The sequence below is a fragment of the Elephas maximus genome, chromosome 1, assembly GCF_024166365.1.
Source record: "Elephas maximus indicus isolate mEleMax1 chromosome 1, mEleMax1 primary haplotype, whole genome shotgun sequence".
In the NCBI taxonomy this organism is placed as follows: domain Eukaryota; kingdom Metazoa; phylum Chordata; class Mammalia; order Proboscidea; family Elephantidae; genus Elephas; species Elephas maximus.
The window spans coordinates 24,841,707-24,864,086 of NC_064819.1; positions in this window are offsets into that span (position 1 = coordinate 24,841,707).

A 22,380-nucleotide genomic window follows, 5' to 3' on the forward strand; every position below is an offset into this window, starting at 1 on the left:
AGTCTAAAAAAGGAATCTTAACACGAAAGTTAGTCTTTGTGAGCTAAGAGACTTGTGAAGGAAATAGACGTGTAAACATCAAATATAAATGCAGCTTTTAAAGGGTATAGTAGAGATGGTGAGACAAAGAAAAAACACTGATTTTATCCCAGAGGGTTCTTCAGGACTAAGGGCAGTTAGGAAACAGTTCTTAAAAGATGAGCTACTTGAGCTACGTCTTCAAGAATAGAAATCCCCATTGCAGAACAGCTTGGGAGAAGAACGGGAATTCTTTGTAAAAAGAAAAACTTGCGTAAAAACACAGAAACACGAGGATCTTGGTGCATTTGTTGTTGTTGTTGTTGTTGTTATGTGTCATTGAGTCAGTTCTAACCCATAGCAACCCTACAGGACAGAGTAGAACTGCCCCCATAGGGTTTCCAAGGAGCAGCTGGTGGATTTGAACTGATGACCTTTTTGTTAGCAGCCCAGCTCTTAACCACTGCACCACCAGGGCTCCTTGGTGCATTTAGAGAATTCAAAATTGTTCAGGATGAGGGGGCAGGGAGGTATATGTGAGGGAGGATCAGTGGCTGAGGCTGCAAGGCCAGTCAGGGGCAGAATCATGAAGGTTACTGTGCCTCAAGATAATGCAGAGTCTGTGAAAGAGGGAAAAGCCTTGAGAAGTATCTGTCTTCCATGAGAATTGGCAGCGTGTTTAGCAAACGAATGTCAGGGCTGGTCTTCACACACATTCATCATCCCTTGACTACACGGGTTGGTCTTAGTCTTACAACTGCCTATGGGCTGCTTGATGTCTTTCAGGTGCATCAGAGACAGATGGCCTAGATCTGTGGCCATCCGGAGCTCTTAGTGTGGGATCCCCGGTTCTGGAATTTTAACCAGATGTTCACCCAGAGTTCCAGTTTGTTTACCCTCTGAGTGTGATTCTCTGTCTATCCTCTTCGTTCAGACCCACAGCTGGGTACAGAGGCTGGAAACAAGGGGGCTTACAGGGCTCTAGAAGACATGAAGGGAGACGAAAGCGTTGGCCCTTTAAGTCTTTGCTGTCTGTTCCCAAGATTAGTGCAGATCTCCTGGCACCGTTCAGAGAGGTGTCTACAGCATCAGATGAAAAGCACAAATGATGTTTTCCAAAACATTTGGGCGGCAATGCTGGGTGTGAAATGGGACTTGTGTACTAATAGGGGCCAGAGATAAAATTTATTAGTGTAACAGTCATGACGATGTGCCAAGCACTATGTTCAACATTTTACAAACATTAGCTCATTTTTTCCTCAAAGTAATCCCTTTAGGTAGTAATAACTTTCCTCATCTTACCAACGAGAAAGCTGTGGTCTAGCAAAGCTAAATGGTTTTTCAGGCTTCACTTACAGTCCGCATGCGTAAGAGCCACGATTTATACCCAGGTCTGGACCTGGGTGGTGCAAATGGTTAACTCACTTGGCTGTTCACTGAAAGGTTGGCAGTTCAAGTCCACTCTGAGACACTTCAGAAGAAAGGCCTGGTGATCTAATTCTGAAAAAGCAGCCATTGAAAATACTATGGAGCATAGTTCTACTCTAATACATCTGGGGTTGCCATGAATCAGGGTCAACTCAATGGCAACTGGTTTTTTGGCTGACCCCAAACTCCACGCTTCACAAACAGTCAGTTTATGTAGTGGAAAGAGCACTTTCTAAGGAGTCAGTCTGGATCTAACTTCTCACTCTACCACTTATTTGCTGCAAAATTTGGAGTGAGTCATTCAACTTCTCTGTTGTCAGTTTACTTATTTGCAAAGTGGGATTAATAATAATTTTATTTACTACCAGGAGTCATGGAAAGCAAATGAATTCATATATATTAAGTATCCCTGGGTGGCACAAATGGTTAAGAGCTCAACTACTAGCCAGAACGTTGGCTGTTAGAATCCACTCAGAGATTCCTCAGAAGACAGGCCTGGCAATCTGCTTCTGAAAGGTCACAGCCTTGAAAACTCTATGGAGCACAGTTCTACTTTGGCACACATGGGGCCACCATGAGTCAGAATTGACTCATGGTGACTAACAATGACAAATATAAATGTAAATTAATATCTTATTTATTTCAGAGCCTCAGTTTTCTTACTTACAAATTTGGAATACTTTCGGTCTTGCATTAATTCACCTGGATGTTGGAAAAAACAACTGAGAGAACATGTGGAGAAGCCCTTTACAAGCTGTAAATGGCTTACAAATGAGGCAATGTGTAAGCAATCACCTAATAACTCTAATATGGTGTAAGGGATTATAGTGATAACTGTCAGTTCCTCTGAGACTAGTAACATGTTTCACTTACTGATTATTCCTTTGCTGTTATTAGTGTGTTTTAATAACAATGTTAAGATTAGAATCTCAAAGGATCCCTGGTGGTGCGGTGGCTAACCACTTGGCTGCTAAAGGAAAGGTCGGCAGCTTGAGCTCACCAGCCACTCCTGGGGAGAAAGATGTGGCAGTCTGCTTCCATAAAGATTACAGCCTTGGAAGCCCTGTGGGGCAGTTCTACTCTGTCCTATAGGGTTGGTATTAGTTGGAATTGACTCGATGGCAGTGAGTTTGGGTTTTTTTTTTTTTATTAGATTCCTTCCATTGCTGTAGCTTATATTTTCCAAGTATCTTGGCATAGAACTTTCTCCTAGCCCATTCTTCCCCTCCCATCCCCTCTGCCACCATAAAACAAGATGACACCATTATGAAAGTAGGAGCGTGTTCTTTGAATGACCTGTCCAAGTCAGAGCCTCTTGTATTACATATCCTGAGATCTGCACATGAATTCATACATAAAAGAGGTTTTGTGAGAGAGACAAATACAAACACCATGAGGTCACTTCTTCCAGAGTATAACAGGATACAGACTCTTGGAAAAAAATAGTATAAATGTCCTATTGGAAAATTTTGTCTCTGAGCACAGAACACATTATAAATTTTTCCAAAACCCTCCAACATACAGTACATCAAACAGTGCGCCTTTTCTCTCTCTCTCTTTTTTTCTTCTTTCTCTCTCTTTTTAAGAAGTTCTATTTTCAGAGAAGGAGGAAAAGTTGGGAGGAGCTCTCAATTAGTAATGGTTTCCAAAGTCAATTTCATCTCTTAAGACCACAGTCTATTTGCAGAGAGAGCCGTGTGATCAGTCCAGAATCTAGGTTCCAGTTCCACTTTCCTAGCTGGGGGAATACTCCAATTTTTTTTAGCCATCTTCATTTGCCAAAGAGGGCAGTATGACATGCAGTTAAATGAGCACTGGAGTGGGGATCAGGAGTCCTGGGCGCCATTAATTAATTCTACAAATAATTGTAGTGTGACAAAATAACCACTTTTAATGATGTCTACTAAGCTCCAGGCACTGAATAGGGACTTAGTAAACAGCTGTTGAATGAAAGAGTCTGTCTCTTCTTGCTCCAACTCAATGAGCTGTCAGCACAGTTTTAATGGAGGTACTTTGAACATTGTGCTTCCAGACTGCTGACCAAACAAAAACCAGACCTTTTGATGTCAAGTTGATTCCAACCCACAGTGACCCTACAGGAAGGCTAGAACTGTCCCATAGGGTTTCCAAGGCTGTAAACTTTACAGAAGCAGACTGCTACACCTTTCTCCCACAGAGCACCTGGTGGGTTCGAACCACCAACCTTTCTGCTAGCACTCAAGCTCTTGACAACTATGCCACCAGGGCTCCTTTGACTGCTGACGGTAGTATGTAATTTGCTGCTGGAACAAGAACCTGACTCCAGAAGACGTATAAGAGCTGTGAGTTGAACTCAGGTCTGTTGCCTCCATTATGCCATGGTGAGTCAACTGTCCTCTCTGAGCCTCAGTTTTCCTCTCTGTAAATGAAGTAGCTGGAGTAGATGATCCCTAATATCACTTCCAGTTGCATGGGTCTTGTATAGTACAAAAAAAATTACAGTGCATAACAATTTAAGAACCTTAGACTTTGAAAGAATTTTCAATAAATACTCAAAGCTAAGTCTTCATTCCAAGAAAAACAACATCAAAACTCACCAAAGATTGTCTGCTCTCTTCTAAAAGGCAGTTGTGCCATAATTTCCCTTGGTGTTTTCTTCAACTGTCTGGCTGCTTATTTAGCTATTTGATTTCCTATCTGGAAGCTCTTCTTTATGTCAAAACTAAATGTCTCTTTTGGCCAGTTGAGACCCTCTACTCTCATTCACTTCCCTGGGTAATTTTTTGTTGTTGTTGTTGTTAAAATCCTCAAAGACTGCCCTTGTTGGTCTTCTGTCTTTTGGGGGCTTTTTTTTGGCCAATGGTTTTCATTCACAACTGCACATTAAGGTCATCTGTGTAGCTTTTAAAACGTAAGTGTGCCAGGCCCCATTCCCTGAGATTCTGATTTAATTGGTCTGGAGTGGCATCCAGGAATCTTTTTTTTTTTTTAAAGCTATTCAGGTGATTTTACTATGTAGCCAGGCTTGAAAACCATGACTGTATAGCATTACCTCTTAAATTTTAATGTGCAAACGGATTACCTGGGGCACTTGTTAAAATGCAGATTATGGTTCAGTAGATTGGGGGCAGGGTCTGAGATTCTATATTTCTAACCAGCTCTTGGGCAATGCTAATGCTCTGATCCTCGCTGTTAGAAGTGTGGTCTATGGGCCCGCGGTATATCAGCGGCACATGGGAGGTTGTTAGCATGCAGAGTCTCAGGATCCACCTGACCTACTGAATCAAGATGCACATTTTAACACATTATACATATAACCCATTGCGGTCGAGTCGATTCCAATTCGTAACAATCCTATAGGACAGAGTAGAACTGCTCCATAGGGTTTCCAAGGAGCCGCTGGTGGATTTAAACTGCTGCCTACTTGGTTATAAACTGTAGCTCTTAACCACTGCACCACCAGAGCCCCCTATTATACATACAGATGCATTTAATACACATATTAATGTTTGAGAAGCACTGTTCTATCCTGACGATTGCCAAACTTTTTGGTTTCACGACCCTTTATACTCTTAAAAATTATCCAAGATCCTGTACATCTTTTGTTTATGTGGGTTACATCTATTGTCATTTCCTATGTTAGAAATTAAAACTGAGGACTTTTAAAATGATTTATCCATGAATTAATTTAAGATAACAGTAACAAGCCCATTAGACATTAACATAAAGAACGTATCTTCTGAAAAAAGCTGTATTTTCCTAAAACAGAAAAGTTGTAAGAAAAATAGCATTGTTTTACATTTTTGTAAATCTCTTTAATGTTTAGCTTAATAGAAGACAGCTGGTTATTTATATTTGCTTCTGAATTCAATCTATTGCAACACTGCATGTCATGTAGTCTCCGGAAAACTCCACTGTACACTCATAAGATAATGAGTGGGAAAAAGACAAATGATATCTTACTACTATTGTAAAAGTAGCTTGAACCTTGCATAACCCCTGTAAATGTCTCAAGGACTCCCAGGGGTCCTTCGATCATACCTTGACACTGCTGTTCTAAAGTTGAGAATCTACATAACTTGTCCAAAAGAATCACATCAGATCTCGCCAGCAACTTGTCATAATTGTATTGAAATTTGGGGCAATTATGGAACTCTTTTTTTTATAGGGTCGCTATGAGTCGGAATCGACTCAACGGCACCGGATTTTTTTGGTTAACGGGACTTTCTGGAGAAAGTCATGAGTCAGAATTGATTCAATGGCAACAGGTTTTTGGTTTGGCCAGCAATTTCATAGAACAATGATCAGATGCCAAACTTGAAAGTTTGCTAACCCCTCATTGTAGACCAGGGTTTCTCAGTCTTGACAATATTCACATTTTAGGCCAAGTAATTCCTTCACCATACTTATTCAATCTGTACGCTGAGCAAATAATCCAAGAAGCTGGACTATGTGAAGAAGAATGCAGCATCAGGATTGGAGGAAGACTCATTAACAACCTGCAATATGCAGATGACTCAGATGCTTGCTGGAAGTGAAAAGGACTGGCAGCACTTACTGATGAAGATCAGAGACTACAGCCTTCCATATGGGTTGCTCCTCAACATGAGGACTACAAATATCCTCACAAGTGGACCAATAAGCAACATTATGATAAATGGAAAAAAGATTGAAGACGTCAAGGATTTCATTTTACTTGGATCCACAATTAATGCCCATGGATGCAGTAGTCGAAAAATCAAAGGATGTGTTGCACTGGGCGAATCTGCTGCAAAAGGCCTCTTTAAAGTGTTAAACAACAAAGAATGACTTTGAGGACTAAAGTATGCCTGACCCAAACCATGGTATTTTTAATTGCCTCATATGCATGTGAAAACTGGACAATGAATAATGAAGACCAAAGAATAATTGATGCCTTTGAATTATGGTGTTGACAAAGAACATTGAATGTACTGTGGCTGCCAAAAGAATGAACAAATCTGCCTTGGAAAAAGTACAATCAGAATGCTCCTTGGAGGCAAGAATGGCGAGACTATGTCTTAAATAATTTGGACATGTTTTCAGGAGAGATCAGTCCCTGGAGAAGGACATCATGCTTGCTAAAATAGAGGGTCAGCATAAAAGAGGAAGACCCTCAACAAGATGGATTGACACAGTGGATGCCTCAATGAGCTCAAGCATAACAACGATTGTGAGGATGCCACAGGGCCAGTGATTCCTTTTGTTGTATACAGGGTGGCTATGAGTCGGAACCGACTCGATGGCACCTAACAACAGCAATAACTAAAAGAAGGAACAAGTCTGTCTTGGAAAAAGTACAGCCAGTATGCTCCTCAGAAGGAAGAATGACAAGACTTCATCTCACGTATTTTGAGCATGTTATCAGAAGAGATCAGTGCCTGGAGAAAGACACTGGTAAAGTAGAGGGTCAACAAAAAAAAGGAAGACCCTCAACAAGATGGATTGATACAGTGGGTTCAAACATAGCAACGATTGTGAGGATAACGCAGGACCAGGCAATGTTTCGTTCTGTTGTACACAGGGTTGTTATGAGTTGGAACTGAGTTGACAGCACCTAACAAACAAAAACACAACAACAATTTGTTGTTGTAGGGGCTGTCCTAAGCATTGTAGAATGTTTACCAGCATCCTTTGCTTCCACCCTCTAGGTGCCAGCCCGCCCCGCACTACCTTGTGACAACCAAAAATGTCTCCCACCTTAGCCAAATGTTGACTGAGGGGAAAAGTTACTCCCATTGAGAACCATTGCTGTAGACTAAAGAAAGTAATTGATGAGAGAGTTGAGAATGGGAGATGAGGTTTCTGACGCTGACTTGGACTTTTCTATGGATGATGGTGCCTTTAACCGGGATGGAGAATAAAGGGAGAAGAGAAGTTCTGAGAGGAACGATAATGAATTCAGGTTTGTTATGTTGGTTTTGAAATATCCAAGGGTTAAATCTCATGGCCAGAACATTGATACAGTTAGAGGAACTGCTGCTGAAGACTAGAAACAGAGGTTCACTAGAGCCACACTCTAACTCTAAGAGAATGTCATGGAATTGGATGTCAAAAAGAAATTCTTTTCATTCATTTACTATGTTCCTGGCACTTCATAAAGACTTTTATAAACAGTTGTTATTCTTGCTAGTATGATCTTTTCACTGATGACAGACCTAGATTTAAGAAGCTGAGTAAGTGTCCAAAGTCAGAAATCTCTTAAGTGGCAAAGGTTGGTCTGACTCCAGAGTCTAAGGGCTTTCGTCCATGCATTCCTTCATTCATTCAGCAAATATAAATGCCTATTGTGTGTCAGGGGATGTGTCCGGTGCTAGTATGCAATGGAGAGAATGACAGATACAGTATTTGCCTCTCATAGAGTTTTCAACCCAACAGCAAAGTTAGAAAATTAAACAAGAAATAGTAAAGTGTGTTAACTGCTGTGATAGAGAAATCGCAGGGCTACAGAATCCCATGTCAAGCATTTATTCCAGTCTGGAAAGTGGAGAACAGAAAAGGGTCCCCACAAGAAGTGACATTTAAGCTAGGACTTTAGGAATTAACAAAAGAGGAAAGAAAAGAATGTTCTAGTCTAAGGGAATGTTAAGTGTGAAATAAGCGTAAGTTCTTGTATTGTCTTTACTCTTTCATCCCAATAATATTTATATCATTTTGTTAATATACAATTTCATTAAACCACATAAATACTTGGCTGTATTTGTTGTAAATACTGTTCTTTAAATTTCAATTAAATTGTACCAGGAGAAGCAATGTGGTATGGTGGAGCTTTGAAGCCTGGATTCAAATCCCAGCTCTGTAACTTTCTGACAGTGCGACATTAAGTAAGATATTCCCCTCCTGACTTTTCAGTATTTTTTGTTTGTAAAAAGACCATAAGAAATAGTATATGTGAAAATGCTTGCGCAAATATAGGCTGTTATTAATAACCAGGGTAATTTTCTTCCAAGTCAAAGGGTCATCTTGTGTAAAGCCATGAAATGTGAACACAAAAGTTATGTTTGGAAAAAAAAAATTAGCCGGAGCCCTGGGATTTGTTGAAAGATGGGACTGAAAAGGGAAGTTGAGCTGCATGGTACCAAAGAAAACCAAACTCATTGCCGTCGAGTCAACTCCGACTCATAGCAACCCTATAGGACAAAGTAGAACTGCCCTGTAGGGTTTCCAAGGAGCAGCTGATGGATTCGAACTGTTGACCTTTTGGTAAGCAGCCATGCTCTGAACCACAGAGTCTTAATTAACAGAGGGAGGAGTTTGTACTGAACTTAATAATCGATTCATTCCAATGTAGATTATCACTCTTCACTGTTTTATACCAGAGCAAGAGCCGATATTCTCTGGGGAGCTCTATAGAATCTGGCAGTATCTATGAAGCCTTTATAAATAACTATATATTATATGCTGTCATTTTCACAATAGATTCAGAAGCAGTTTAAATATTTCTGCCATTTCCAATTATGTTCGATTTGAGTTTGGGCTCCAGAAAGCTGTTTAACAGATGCAGTAACATTTCTAGGGTACAAGGAAAAGCTCAGACATAGAAAAATAAATATTAGGCCCAGCTTAAAAATATCTTGGAAATTTTCCAGACTATGAAATGTGTCTCAGACATAACAAGGATTGTGAGCATGGCATAGGACTGGGCAGTATTTCATTCTGCTGTATATAGGGTCACTATGAGTCAAAACTGACTTGACAGCACCTAACAATGACAACAATATGAAATTTGCTTCTCCAACACAGCAGCTTGAGGAGGAGGGGTGTCACAGCAACCAGAGGAATGCCTTGAGGACTGAAAAATGTGACCTTAGTGAAGATGCCCTGATATATAACAGGACCCCAAGATGAACCCCAGTGATGATCTCGAGAAGGCAACTGTGAATCAAGAGACTTGACAGAGAATGTCTAGTGGCCCTTTAGTGTTCTGGTCTTGGACACAGGTAGAGGATCCTATTGAGAAGACCTCTTGAAAAACTGTACAGCCCAAGGGGAAGACATTGCTAAAATTCTGGAATAGCCTTGAGAGGTTTTCTTGAGACTTTCAGAGGAGTATCTGCTGTATAAAGAACCTGGGTCTTGGAGACAGAAGATATGGTCCTGAGGTCCAGCTCTAGGAGTTATTAGCTGAAATACCTTCTACAAGTTGCTTCACCTGTCTGAGACTCAGTTTTATCCTCTCTAAAATGGGAATAAAGCAAAGCCTTGTTCATTAGGTTGTTGTGAGAAACCAATGACATCACATCATAAAAGACTTTATAAATGTTAAGGTATTATACAAAATATAATATATAAAATATAATTTTCAGACCACCTAACTCAATAAAAATAGGTTATGAAAAATAAATGATTAATTTTAACTTTTCAATAGTAAGTATATACTTGCCAAACTTGGAGCAGATTATGTTTCTAGGCTCTAAATTACGCAAATTCTTTTAAACATGCATAGTTTCTTTCCAAGAAAATTAAAAAAAAAAACAAAAAAACAAACCTCAGTTGAAAAGTTATATAAATAAAGACATAATTCAATGGTTTAAAAAGGAAAGAAGAAGCACAAATTGATGACATCACATTAATGTTGGGATTGACCCAAGCCCAGAGTACAAATGCCCAATACATAGTTCTCACACTTTTGGAATTCTCTTTCTTATGGGAGAAGGGAAGAGGCTAGAGGCCAAAAAGTATTTAAAATTAGCTTATAAGACACCTGTGTATTTCATGGACATGCATTCATTGCTGTATTTCATTCACTGTGAAATTAGTTTCTGGGACAGTCAGAATATGCAGCCATAATATTTTCCATCTAGAAGCTAAACTTCTGGAAGAGGATCTTTGGAACACAGGATCTTAAACATTTTTAAAGGTTTTGACATTCAAACTCAAACTGCCCTCCAGAAAGCTATGACTATTTTAAATCAACATTAGCAATCCTAGAGAACACCCATTTCCTCACTGCTTTTCCAACATGGGGTATTAAGAAGTTTCCTTAAATTTTAAATATCTACTAGAGTGTAAGAGTCCTTAGGTAGTGCCAACAGTTAACACGCTCAGCTGCTAACAGAAAGGTTGAAGGTTCAAGTCCACCCAGGGACACCTCAGAAGAAAGGACTATTGCTCTTCTTCAGAAAAATAAGCCATTGAAAACCCTCTGGAGCACAGTTCTACTCCGAAACACATGGGATTTCCTTGAGTCAAAATCAATTCAACGGCAACTGGTACTAGAGTATAAACAATACCACTTTTTGTGTTTTTTGAAAATAGATAAATTGATTGTTTTATGTCCTAAGAGGTTTACTCAATGTTGTGAATGAAATTACTTGATCAATTGTCATTCACATTCTTCATTTATAAGATATTTACATATATTTCTCCAAAAAGCTTATACCATTCCTCATCGCCTCTTGAATATTGTGAAAATGCTTGTTTCCATGCATCTTGCTTATGTATTTTTTAAACTTCATGGGAAATTTTATAAGAAAAGTAAATCTTATAAGGGAAAATGTTTTCATTTCTTTCATTGGTGGATATTTGAATAAAATTTAACTTAATACTTAAAAACTACCTTAAAAGAAAAAAGGAGAGATTAAATTATCTGTAGACTGAATTAATGTCCGGAGTGGGTCAGGTGAAGATAAAAGATAGGTCGAAAGCTCTCTTTGGATTTAAAAGCCAAAATTCTTTTTACAACCAAGATATAGATCACATAGTATAAGTAAGAAGCAGAATTGTAGTAGTTTTAAAAATTAGAATTAAGAGGAAGAAAAAAACTTGACTATATAAAACTAACCCAGGTGCCTGATAACTAATAAAGGAAAGATACAATATTTCAGTACTGTCTTGCGGGATCTTCTCTCATTTCATGATTTGGTGCCATGCCACTTTCCATCCAGTGCTTAATCCTTGATTTCAGTTCCATCTTGTGACCCTCCTTCTGCTCTTAGGACTTGGCTTGGGTACCTGAATTCCTTGACCTTGAACCTTGTTGCACATGGAAGACTTTGGCTCATAAGCTCTTCCAATTCACTTCACTGTTGGATCCTTTTGGTAATATAATTTGCGCCATATACCTTGCTCTTTATGTCAGACCACAGAGTTAATGTGTAGTACTTTCAATGGGGTGCTGCAAATGGAGATTTGGGTATTTTAGGTAAAAGTGACAGTGATAAGTAACGCTATCAGCCTTGCAATTGGAAAACACTACTTAAACCTCGCCTCTTTCTTTTAGGTAGCACTCATACATATAGGTAACCATGATGATCTCTCATAACCCCTAAGCATGAGTCTGTCTTTATTACCTGCTATTCCAAATGACTGCAAAGGCCTCCACCATTCATTTACTCAACTTGATTTTTCAAGATATAGATTGAATGTCACCTCCTTAAAAAAACCTTCCTTGATTTGCCCAAGGCAGTTAGCTGTTTTGTTCACTGTTCTTCTGCAGTTGTTACAAAGAACAATGCCATGTTTTTTGTAATGTTTCCAATTAAATATACATCTCCATAGCCATACTGTGCATCTCAAACCTAACCAACTTTCCTGCACACAGTAAGTACTAAGTAAATGCTCCCTAAAAAAGTTGTGGGTGATGCCAGTAAAGAAAGCAGAAGAAGATCTATCATCTTCATTCTATAGAATAGATGAAATAATTGGAGTCTAGGAAAAGAGGTCTCCCCAAGGGTCCCTCAGCTAAGAAATAACAAAGCTAGGACTCAAGTCCAAATTTTCTGAGACTATGCATGAAATTCTTTCCCTCCAAAACCAAGACTGGATAAACACCCAAAATTATTGCCCTGAGATAATCTTTAAACCTTAAACCTCAAACCAAAACTTTTCTTGGAAATCAGCTTTGAACCAATTAACAGTTTAGTTTAATTAGTAAAGTATGACTCCCTTGAGCATCGTGCTCTCTCAAGGATTTATCTGTGTGGGATCAAATTGACAACAGCATCTTGAAAGGTTAGATGAGAAGCTTAGGGAGGCAGCGACTTTATGTTAATGGCAGTGGAGTAATTTGGAAAAGGATAGCGAGCGAGAATGGTTACACACTATTGTAGACAATGTCATTGAATTGTACATGTAGAATTTGCTGAAATGGTGTAGCCTTTGCTGTGTATATTTTCACAAAAAATAAAGTAATAATAAAAGAAACTCATCTTCAAGTCAAAAAGGAATAATAAAACACTAAAAGACAACAGTCATAGAGAGCTAGTGGCCAGAAGCTTAGACACAAAGCAGCACTGCATGAAAAGTGTTTAGGGTTCCTAAACCCAAACTGACAGCTTCTAATAGTATTGTTTTACTTGCTTTTAGCTATATCAGAGGAAATATTTTATTCTCCCTGAGCATATTCTGAGGAATGGGGTGATGTATACCTAGACGATAAAACTCAAGGCTTGTGGTTTCAAAGAAGCGAAACCTACTGAAAAATTTCACAGATAGGAGTTTTTTGTTTTTTCATTTTTGCAAGGCTGTTATACATTTATGGTCATGTTCAACTTGTAGAGTGTTTGATATTTGTTTTAACTGGAAATTGCATAGGAAAACCATGCAAAGCACGTCAATGTTTCTTCTACTTTATAAAAAAAATACATAGAGAGATTGGGTTTCTTATAAGAAGTTATAGAGCAACTCAGGGGCACAGACTTATGTCTTCAGACCTTTTCCTTGGCTCACTGAACCGGATAGTGGGACAGTAACCTATCTTATTGGTAAGCCTCCTCTTCAACCTAGAGTGCCCAGCAAACCTGTGCTCTGTGCAATGGAAGGTATTTATTCAGAAAAATCTGCAGAATGCTCAGAGCATCAGTAGTGGTTTCACAGGTTGTCCCTGAAGAGCAACAGACCTTCGGCTTTCAAAAATATCCTCATCTGAGTGAGCTTCTTGGCTCAAGCAGATGCATGAGACTATATGGGCAGGTCCGTGGTGGGTTGTCTGGAGATGAGATGAGAAGGCAGAGGGGGATAGGAGCTGGTTTGAATGGACATGGAAAATACAGGGTGGAGAGGAGGAATGTGCTGTCTCATTAGGGGGTGAGTAGGCAGGAGTACATAGCAAGGTGTGTATAACTTTTTGTATGAGAGACTGAGTTGATTTGTAAACTTTCACTTAAAGCACAATTTAAAAAAAAATCTTCATCTTGGAGTTCAAGCAAGCCACTTCATCATCACTCTCTCAATTACTGCTGCCCACCCGCTGCCTTCCTCCATCCTACAATAACTTTTGAATTCCTTCTCTCAGTCAACCCCATATCTACTCTTTGGCCCAAGGCCAAACCTATGGAGACTAGTTTTCCCATCCCACATCCAATGTAACATCCAACCTGTTGCTTCTAATTACTTTACCTCTGGAATCCATCCATTCTTCCTTCCCTACTGTAACTTAGTTAAGGTGACCATATTCCTATTTGGCCTCCCTGGCTCCAGCCTTGCCCCATTCCAATCAGTTACAGATAATTGAGTCAAAGTGCTTTACTCAAACAAATGAAAACCTGGCCATTCACCTACTTAAAACCCTTTAGTTCTTGTTGCGTGCACCCTAACTCCACCCTAATCTCTCCCACCCTTTCTGTAGGATAAAATCTAAACACCTTCATTTGGCTTAGGAGACCTTAGTGATCTGGCCCTGTGTCTTGCCACCCTCATCTCTCTTCACTCCTTTTTATATCCTATGTTTCATCCAGACTGAACTACTTAAGGTCCCATGAACATACCTTGCTGCCATTCCTATCCTCTTCTTTGGCCTATGTAAATGTGATTTTTCTCTGCTTGGAACATTCTTTTACCCTATTCTGCACTCCATCCCCTCTCCTTGTACCCTTAGTCTAGATCACTCCCACTTGTGCCTCTGGTCTTAGCCAACATACCACTTCCTTCAGGAGCCTTCAGATCCTTTAACCTGGATTCTTTCCCATGTGCTGGCCTGGTGGACAGTTGGTGTTTACTACTACTTAATACAAATGCCATATTTTAAAATTGTCCATTTAATTGCCCGATTCCTCCATTATACTGTCAATACCTTGAGTACAAAGACTTTGACTTCTTCATTATTTGTGTAACCTCACAATACTTAGCATAATGCTTATACTTAGTAGGTTCTCAATAAATATTAATCGAATGAGTAAATTATTTAATTAGTGAATAATGGATTGATACCATGGAGGCCCCTGTAAAATAAAGTTGGTATTGTGGATTGAATTGTATTCCCCAAAAATGTGTTTCAACTTGGCTAGGCTATGATTCCCAGTATTGTGTGGTTGTCCATGATTTTGTGATTTGATGTGATTTCCTATGTGTTATAAATCCTACGGAAACCCTGGTGGCATAGTGGTTAAGTACTATGGCTGCTAACCAAAGGGTTGGCAGTTTGAATCCACCAGGCACTCCTTGGAAACTCTATGGGGCAGTTCTACTCTGTCCTATAGGGTCGCTATGAGTCTGAATCGACTCGATGGCACTGGGTTTGATTTGGTTTTGGTTATAAATCCTACTTCTATGAGGTTAATGAAGCAGGATTAGAGACAGTATTGTTAATGAGGCAGGGCTCAATCTACACGATTAGGTTGTATCTTGAGTCATTTTCTTTTGAGATATAAAAAAGAGAGTCAAGCAGAGACAGAGGGACTCCCTACCACCAAAAATGAAGAACTAGGAGGGGAGCATGTTCTTTGGACGTGGGGTCCCTGTGCTGAGAAGCTCCTAGACCAGTGGAAGGTTGATGACAAGGACCTTCCCGCAGAGCCAGAAGAGAGAAAAAGCCTTCCTCTGGAGCTAGCACCCTGAATTTGAACTTCTGGCATCCCAGACAATGAGAGAATAAGTTTCTGTTTGCTAAAGCCATTCTGTTATAACAGTTATCTAGGTGAATTAACATATTAATATTCCCTTAACCTTGCCTAAAAGGAACCATGATGGCACAGTGGTTAAAATGCTAGTCTGTTAACCAAAAGGTGGTGGATTTGAACCCACCAGCATCTACTTGGGAGAAAGATGTGGCAGGCTGCTTCGGTGAAGATTACAGCCTTGGAATCCCTGTGGCGCAGTTCTACTGTGTCTTACAGAGTTGCTATGAGTTAGAATCACTCAATGGCACACAACAACAACTCTTCCCTAACATGCATCAATGCCATAGTATAGAGGAGCTTTATCAAATTTTATGTAGTGCTGCTAAAGATCACAGTGGAGCTGTGATAAGCAGAGCAGTTTTAAAATCTGCTTGGCATCTGTCTCAATTTTGCCACTGCTCAGGCTTTCTCCTGGCTTTGTCTTTAGATTTTATCAACCAGTGGAGCTCCTGTCCAAAGTATTTTGGCATTGTTAAAATAAGCACATTTTTAGTGAATGAAAAATGAGTCAGAGTCTCCCCAGAGTCTATAAATTAGTTTCTAGTAATGGTTTAGAATGTGCTTCTCAAACTTCAGCATGCACAAGAATTCTGGAGAAATCTAGAGATTCCCTAGTCCCGACCCTCAAAGATACTTGAGACAAGACTCAAGAATTTGCATTTCTAACAGGCTCCCAGGTGAGGCTGATGCTGCCAGTTCTCAGACACACTTTGAGTAGTATTGGTTTAGGCAACAACAAATAGTTATTTTATTGAGAGCTTGCACTGTAAAAGACACAAGTAGGGGACGATGCAGCTGAAGGGATGTTCATTCAATCAATTCCAGAAATACTTACCGAGTGCCTACCGTGCCACCAAGTGCTGGCTTACACACTGAGAAATTCAGAGATAAATAAAAACCGTCTCCGCTCTTCAAGGGCCCCCAGCCTAGTGGCAAAAACTAACACTGGTAACAGAAATTACAATACAGAGTAGGGTTGTTGAGATAAGTATCTCGGGTCCACTAAAACACAGACTAATGTATGCAGCAGGCAAAAGAGGAAAGGAAGAGTCAGACCATATCCTTAAGGAATTTGTACTGGCTTTTGTTTATCACAGTGACCCTATAGGACAGAATAGAATTGCCACATAGAGTTTCCAAGGAGCGCCTGGCAGATTCGAACTGCCAACTCTTTGGTTAGCAGCCGTAGCACTTAACCACTATGCCACCAGGTCGCTATGAGTCAGAATTGACTCGACGGCATTGGGTTTGGTTTTGGTTTGGTTTGGTTTATCATGGGGAAAACAAGCTTTTTGAAAAGGGGAATGATATTAACAGAATTGTTTTCCTGGGACACCTTTAGCAATTTCTGATAGGAATTTGCACTGTTCCAATGACAGACTGAGAATGGAGACAAGAAAACTGGTGAGGGGGTGATTGCTATTGTTCCAGTAAGCAGCAATGAGTACAAAAGCTGGGGAGTGATAGTGCAGAGGCCACAATTTTAATACTAATATATAGCCCTTTCAGGCATAGCAATAGATCTTGGGGCTTTCTTCCTCCTCAGACAGTATTTGAGGCCCTATTGAGACCGATAGAGTTAACTGTGCTGGTGAAACAAAAGAGCTGTTAAAAGATTACCATCTAGAAGTTGGGTAAACAGGAACCACACCCTGTCAATGTGAGATAAGGTTGAAACAACCCCTTGAATTACTATCTCCATCGTAGTGTTTTTCTAGTCCCTTTCCCCTTTACAGGCTCCTATATGTGCAGAAGAACAAAGTGTGACCACTGTTTAACCTTCCTTAGCCCTCCAAAGATGGCAATGTAGTGCCAAAGATCTGTGTGCTTGTGCTATACCCCATAAGTAATGCCAGGGGCTGCTGAGGGGACTCTATCTTGAATATCAGCGGGTTCCATCTTGGATTTCAACCTAATTAACATGCACCGCCATTCTGAGAAGTATCTGCCCCTTGAAAGAAGCACACTAAATATTCATTACTCTATTGTCTCCACCGAACCCATAGAAGCCCTAGCCTTGCTTCCCTTTTCAAGTCAGCCTTTTGGAAAGGCTTAGTCCCCTGCTTAACTCCTTTTGCTTGATTCAAGCAAAATAAAGCTTGCTGAAGATAAAGTTTGTCTTTCATGTGTACTCTTAATCGGGAAAAGACAAGGACCCTTTGTGTCAGATTGGCGATTGGTAACACTATGAAAGCCTTGGAGCCCTGAGGGAGCAGTGATTAAGAGATTGGCTTCTAATCAAAAGGTGGGCAGTTCGAATCTACCAGCTGCACCTTGGAAACCCTATAGGACATTCTACTCCTTCCTATAGGGTTGGTGTGAGCCAGAATTGACTCGACGGCAATTGGATGAAGGCCTCATAACCAATTCGTTGGCTCTTTATGTTGAAATGAAGGGCAGGAATCCAGCCTGCTTTGTTTACCAACGTATTCCCAGGACATAATATATTTCCAGGCACATAGTAGGTGCTGAATAAGTGTATATCGATGATTACCAAGTTGGAAAAGGCAATAGATATCATCTAAATGTATCTCTTTATTACTTTTCATAAACAGGGAAACTGAGGCCAAAAAAGAAGAATTGACTAAAATGATGTATCTGGCTACTGATAAAACTAGGACTAGAACTAGTGTCTTGACTACCAGTACAGAGGTTCTTAACATCATACCAAGCTGTGTTGTCAGGTTTCTATTAAAACTGATACTGTATTTGGGGTGATGAGCTACTTCTGAATTATCTAATTGTTTTCTGTTTGTCTGTCTCCAGCTGTGGTCTGGCAGACAGCAACTCATTTAAGTCATCTTTTCCAGACAATGGCATACTTGACTAAGACAGTAAAATGTGTTTTTCTCTAGTCTGTATTTCACTACCAGTGTTTTTCTCTAGTCTATTTTCCAACACAAGTTGTTTGTTTTTTTCTAGTTTGTATTCCACTACAAGCCAATTGTTTAATTCCACAAACCCGACAAATGAAGAAAATAAAGTGGCGCAACAAGCAGTTACCGCTAAGATATACTTATCCTGAAACCACATCTTCAGATGAAAAAACGTATCACATAGAAAATCCACCAGGCTGTCTTCGCCAAACCTTATAAAAATGTCTCAGCTGTGAATGTTCCTGGCCATGTCCCCAGTAAAGTCCCTGAGTAAATGCATTGTCTTGGCCTCAGAATGTGTGTTCTGGAGAAAATAGAGAAAGAGAGCAGTAGTAGTAGAACTTCCAAAGGGTAAATAGCTAGGCTTCCAGCATTTGCACCTCTCCATGTATGCAATGCCTTCAATATATATGTAGGAAACCCTGGTAGCATAGTGGTTAAGTGCTATGGCTGCTAACCAAAAGGTCCACAGTTCAAATCTACCAGGTTCTCCTTGGAAACTCTATGGGGCAGTTCTACTCTGTCCCATAGGGTTGCTGTGAGTTGGAATCGGCTCGATGGCCACGGGTTTATATATATGTATGTGTATGTATAATTGTGTGTGTGTGTGTCTCACAGTAATATGGAGCTTCTTGTGACTGAGACATGAAAGAACACTGGGTTAAACTTGCAAAGTTAGTAACTATTTACAGGGTGTGTGATCTCAAAGCCATTTTAACTCATTGAGTTAACTTACTCATGTGCTAAAGGAAACTGTAATACCGATTGATTTGCTAAGAGTATTTACGAAGAAAATGTGTATGAAAGCATTTGGGAAAATTTGACACAGTCATGGTTTAAACATTTACCAAGAAAAACCCATGTTTACCTGTTACTATTTCTGTATGGTTTTATACATATACATATATTGTAGTATATAAAGGTACAAACAAAAATACATGTGTGCATATATACATATGAAGCCCTGAAGGTGCAACTGTTAAGCGCTCAACTGCTAAACAAAATGTTGGTGGTTCGAACTCACCCAACAGCTCCAAAGATCTGGTTCCATAAAAAGTACAGTCTAGAAAAACCTATAGGTCATTTCTACTCTGTCACACAGGGTTGCTATGAGTCAAAATAAACCACAAAAAAAAAAAAAAACAGCGAGGCAAAATTTATACTGTGGGAACTTCTACAGGATTACAATCTGATGTATTAAACAGGGAATGATGGAAAACAAAGATGTAGTAGAAACCTATAAATTTAAAGACTTAAAGGGTATATTCCCTTTTTTATGCAAAAACAACAATGTTTCAGATTGTACACTTGTATATAGGAAGTGTTAACTATAAATATCGAGATAGCGATTACTTTGATAGGGGAGAAAAGGAAAAGATGTGATGGGACAGGGCATATGGAGGGATGCAAGTGTGGCTGGCAAAGTTTTATTTCTGACCTGTATGATGGGTCAGACATAAAACTGCTCAAGCTTCACTAATCCATACTTTTTTTCATGCATTTTTCCATAAAAGTAGTTTCAAAAAAGAATACAAGTTAATGGCAGCAAAGCGTGATATGAAAGTGAATATGTATTGTTGTTAGCTGTCCTAAAGTCAACCCCTGACTCATGGTGACCCTGTGAACAAAATGCTGCCCAGTCCTGCACCATTCCTGCTGCAGATTGGACAGTTGTGATCCTTCTGTAGGGCTTTCATTGGCTGATTTTCAGAAGTAGATCAGCAGGCCTGTCCTCCTAGTTCATCTTAGTCTGGAAGCTCCACTGGAACGTGCTCAGCATCATAGCAACATGAAAGTCTCCACCGACAGATGAGCGGTGGCTGCGCATGAGGTGTCTGATACACAGTGCTGTTTCTTCCATAGCCAGGATTCATGGGTCCAGGAATCAAGTGGTAGAAATGGGAGTAGCACCACTCACTATTGCCCCTAGTGACCCACTCACAAAACTTTTGTTTCCTGGCCCTGTGACAAATTGGGGGAGGGGGTTGATTGTTCTCTACGTTTACTTTAAAAAAGCTAAGTCTAAGTAGTCTCCAAAGAGTCTTATTTAAATATATTGTATGAACTTTTCTAAGGCGGTTCATTAGAGAACCTCCAGTTGTCCAAGTCTTACTCCTCTCTGCCCTAGGCAGTTGACAAAAGCACAGGAAAACACAGCTCTAGCAAAAGTCCATGCCGCTTGCAAACCAATTTTGATTATGAAAGGCTGTCTGGACACTAGTCCTGTAGTAGCTAATTTGGGCTTTTCCAGACAAAATCAGATGTGGGATTATGAGGCTGGCTCTGACACAATGCAATTAATAGAACACTTGTGACGTTTCCAGTTGTTTCAGTAAAAGACTTTCTTTAATTTTAGTTCAAAAAGCAATGCCAAGTTTCCAAAGGAATCTAATCATTAGTGTTTAATACGGAAATAGTGGAAATACACTCATGGCCAAATATAATAGACCAATATGCTCACACACTTTTAACACGAAGGAAATTAAAAATATGTATACAAGTTGAGTTAATAGCATGTGCTCTGAGAAACATAAAATAACCTTATGAATAGAAGTAGTCTGTAGACTTCTAGTTGGCTTAGGTATTCTTTAGCAAAAAATTACAGCATTGGATGTTGGAAGACAATTTCAGTTTTATTTCTTCTAATGATAACTAATCACTTACCTCCTCAGGGCACAGTGTAAACATACATTAAGTAAGGGAATTAAACTGATAAATAAAAAAAATGCCTTCATTTTTAACAATCTGTGTCCCAAGTGATCATGTTCTCTGGTCCTAAAAGGGAACATTTCATTCTCATTTTTATTAGTTACAGACTAGCGATCGACTCCTGGGCCATTAGGAAACCAGCAATTGTTTAAAACAATAAAATTTTAAGTTTTTTTACACAGTGCTTTTGTATCTGATAGCCCATTAAAGCATCATAAAAAAATATTATGAACATTTTATAGAACAGAAAATGTAGGCTGATCAGAGAGATTAAATATATATTGCCCCAGATCATGCATGATCAGAGAGTAGCACAGATAAGGTCAGAAGACAATGTTCCGAGTTCCCAGACTAGTGATCTCTCCACTAATAATTAAAGGTAATATGTTTGTAATGTTTCGTATATGCCAGGCACTTTTTAAAAGGGATTATATATATAAACTCCATGAATCTTCACAACAATTCTGTGAGATGCAGGAACCATTATCATTTTTCCCCTTACCTGTGAGGAAACTGAGGTACGACTATGTTAAAATACTTATGATATCTCACGAGATAATGTGACCAACTCTGCTTTTTTAACTTCTAAGAATGCTATTCTACTTCTGAAAATATACATACACAATCTCAGGTGTGCAGATAAGAGTGTGTTAAAATGGCAGCCAATTGAACCGTAAACCAAAAAAACAGACCCGTTGCCATGGAATCGATTCTGACTCATAGTGACCCTATAGAACAGGTTGTTAATGAGCCTTCTTCCAATTGTGATGCCATGTTCTTCTGCATATAGCCCAGCTTCTTGGATTAGCATACAGGTTGAATAAATATGGTGAAAGGATACAACGCTGACACACACCTTTTCCAATTTTAAACCACACAGTATTCCCTTGTTCTTTTCAAACGCCTGTTTCTTGATCTATGTACAGGTTCCACATGAGCACAATAAGTGTTCTGTAATTCTCATTCTTCTCAATGATACCCATAATTTTTTATGATCCACACAGTCAAATGCCTTTGCATAGTCAATAAAACAGAGGTAAACATCTTTCTGGTATTCTTTGTTTTAGCCATGATCCAGCTAACATCGGCAATGATATCCTTCATTCCACGCCCTCTTCTGAATCAAACTTGAATCTCTGGCAGTTCCCTATCGATGTACTGTAGCAACTACTTTGAATGAGCTTCAGCAAAATTATATTTTTATGTGATATTAATGATATTGTTCAATAATTTTCACATTCAGTTGGATCACCTTTCTTTGGAATAAGCATAATTATGAATCTCTTCTGGTCAGTTGGCCAGGTAGCTGTCTTCTAGATTTCTTGACTTAGATGAGTGAGCACTTCCAGTACTGCGTCCATTTGTTGAAACATCTCAGTAGGTATTCCTTCACTTCCTGGAGCCTTGTTTTTCACTAATGTCTTCAGTACAGCTTGAATTTCCTCCTTCGGTACCATCGGTTCTTGATCACATGCTACCTCCTGAAATGGTTGAACATCAACCAATTCTTTTTG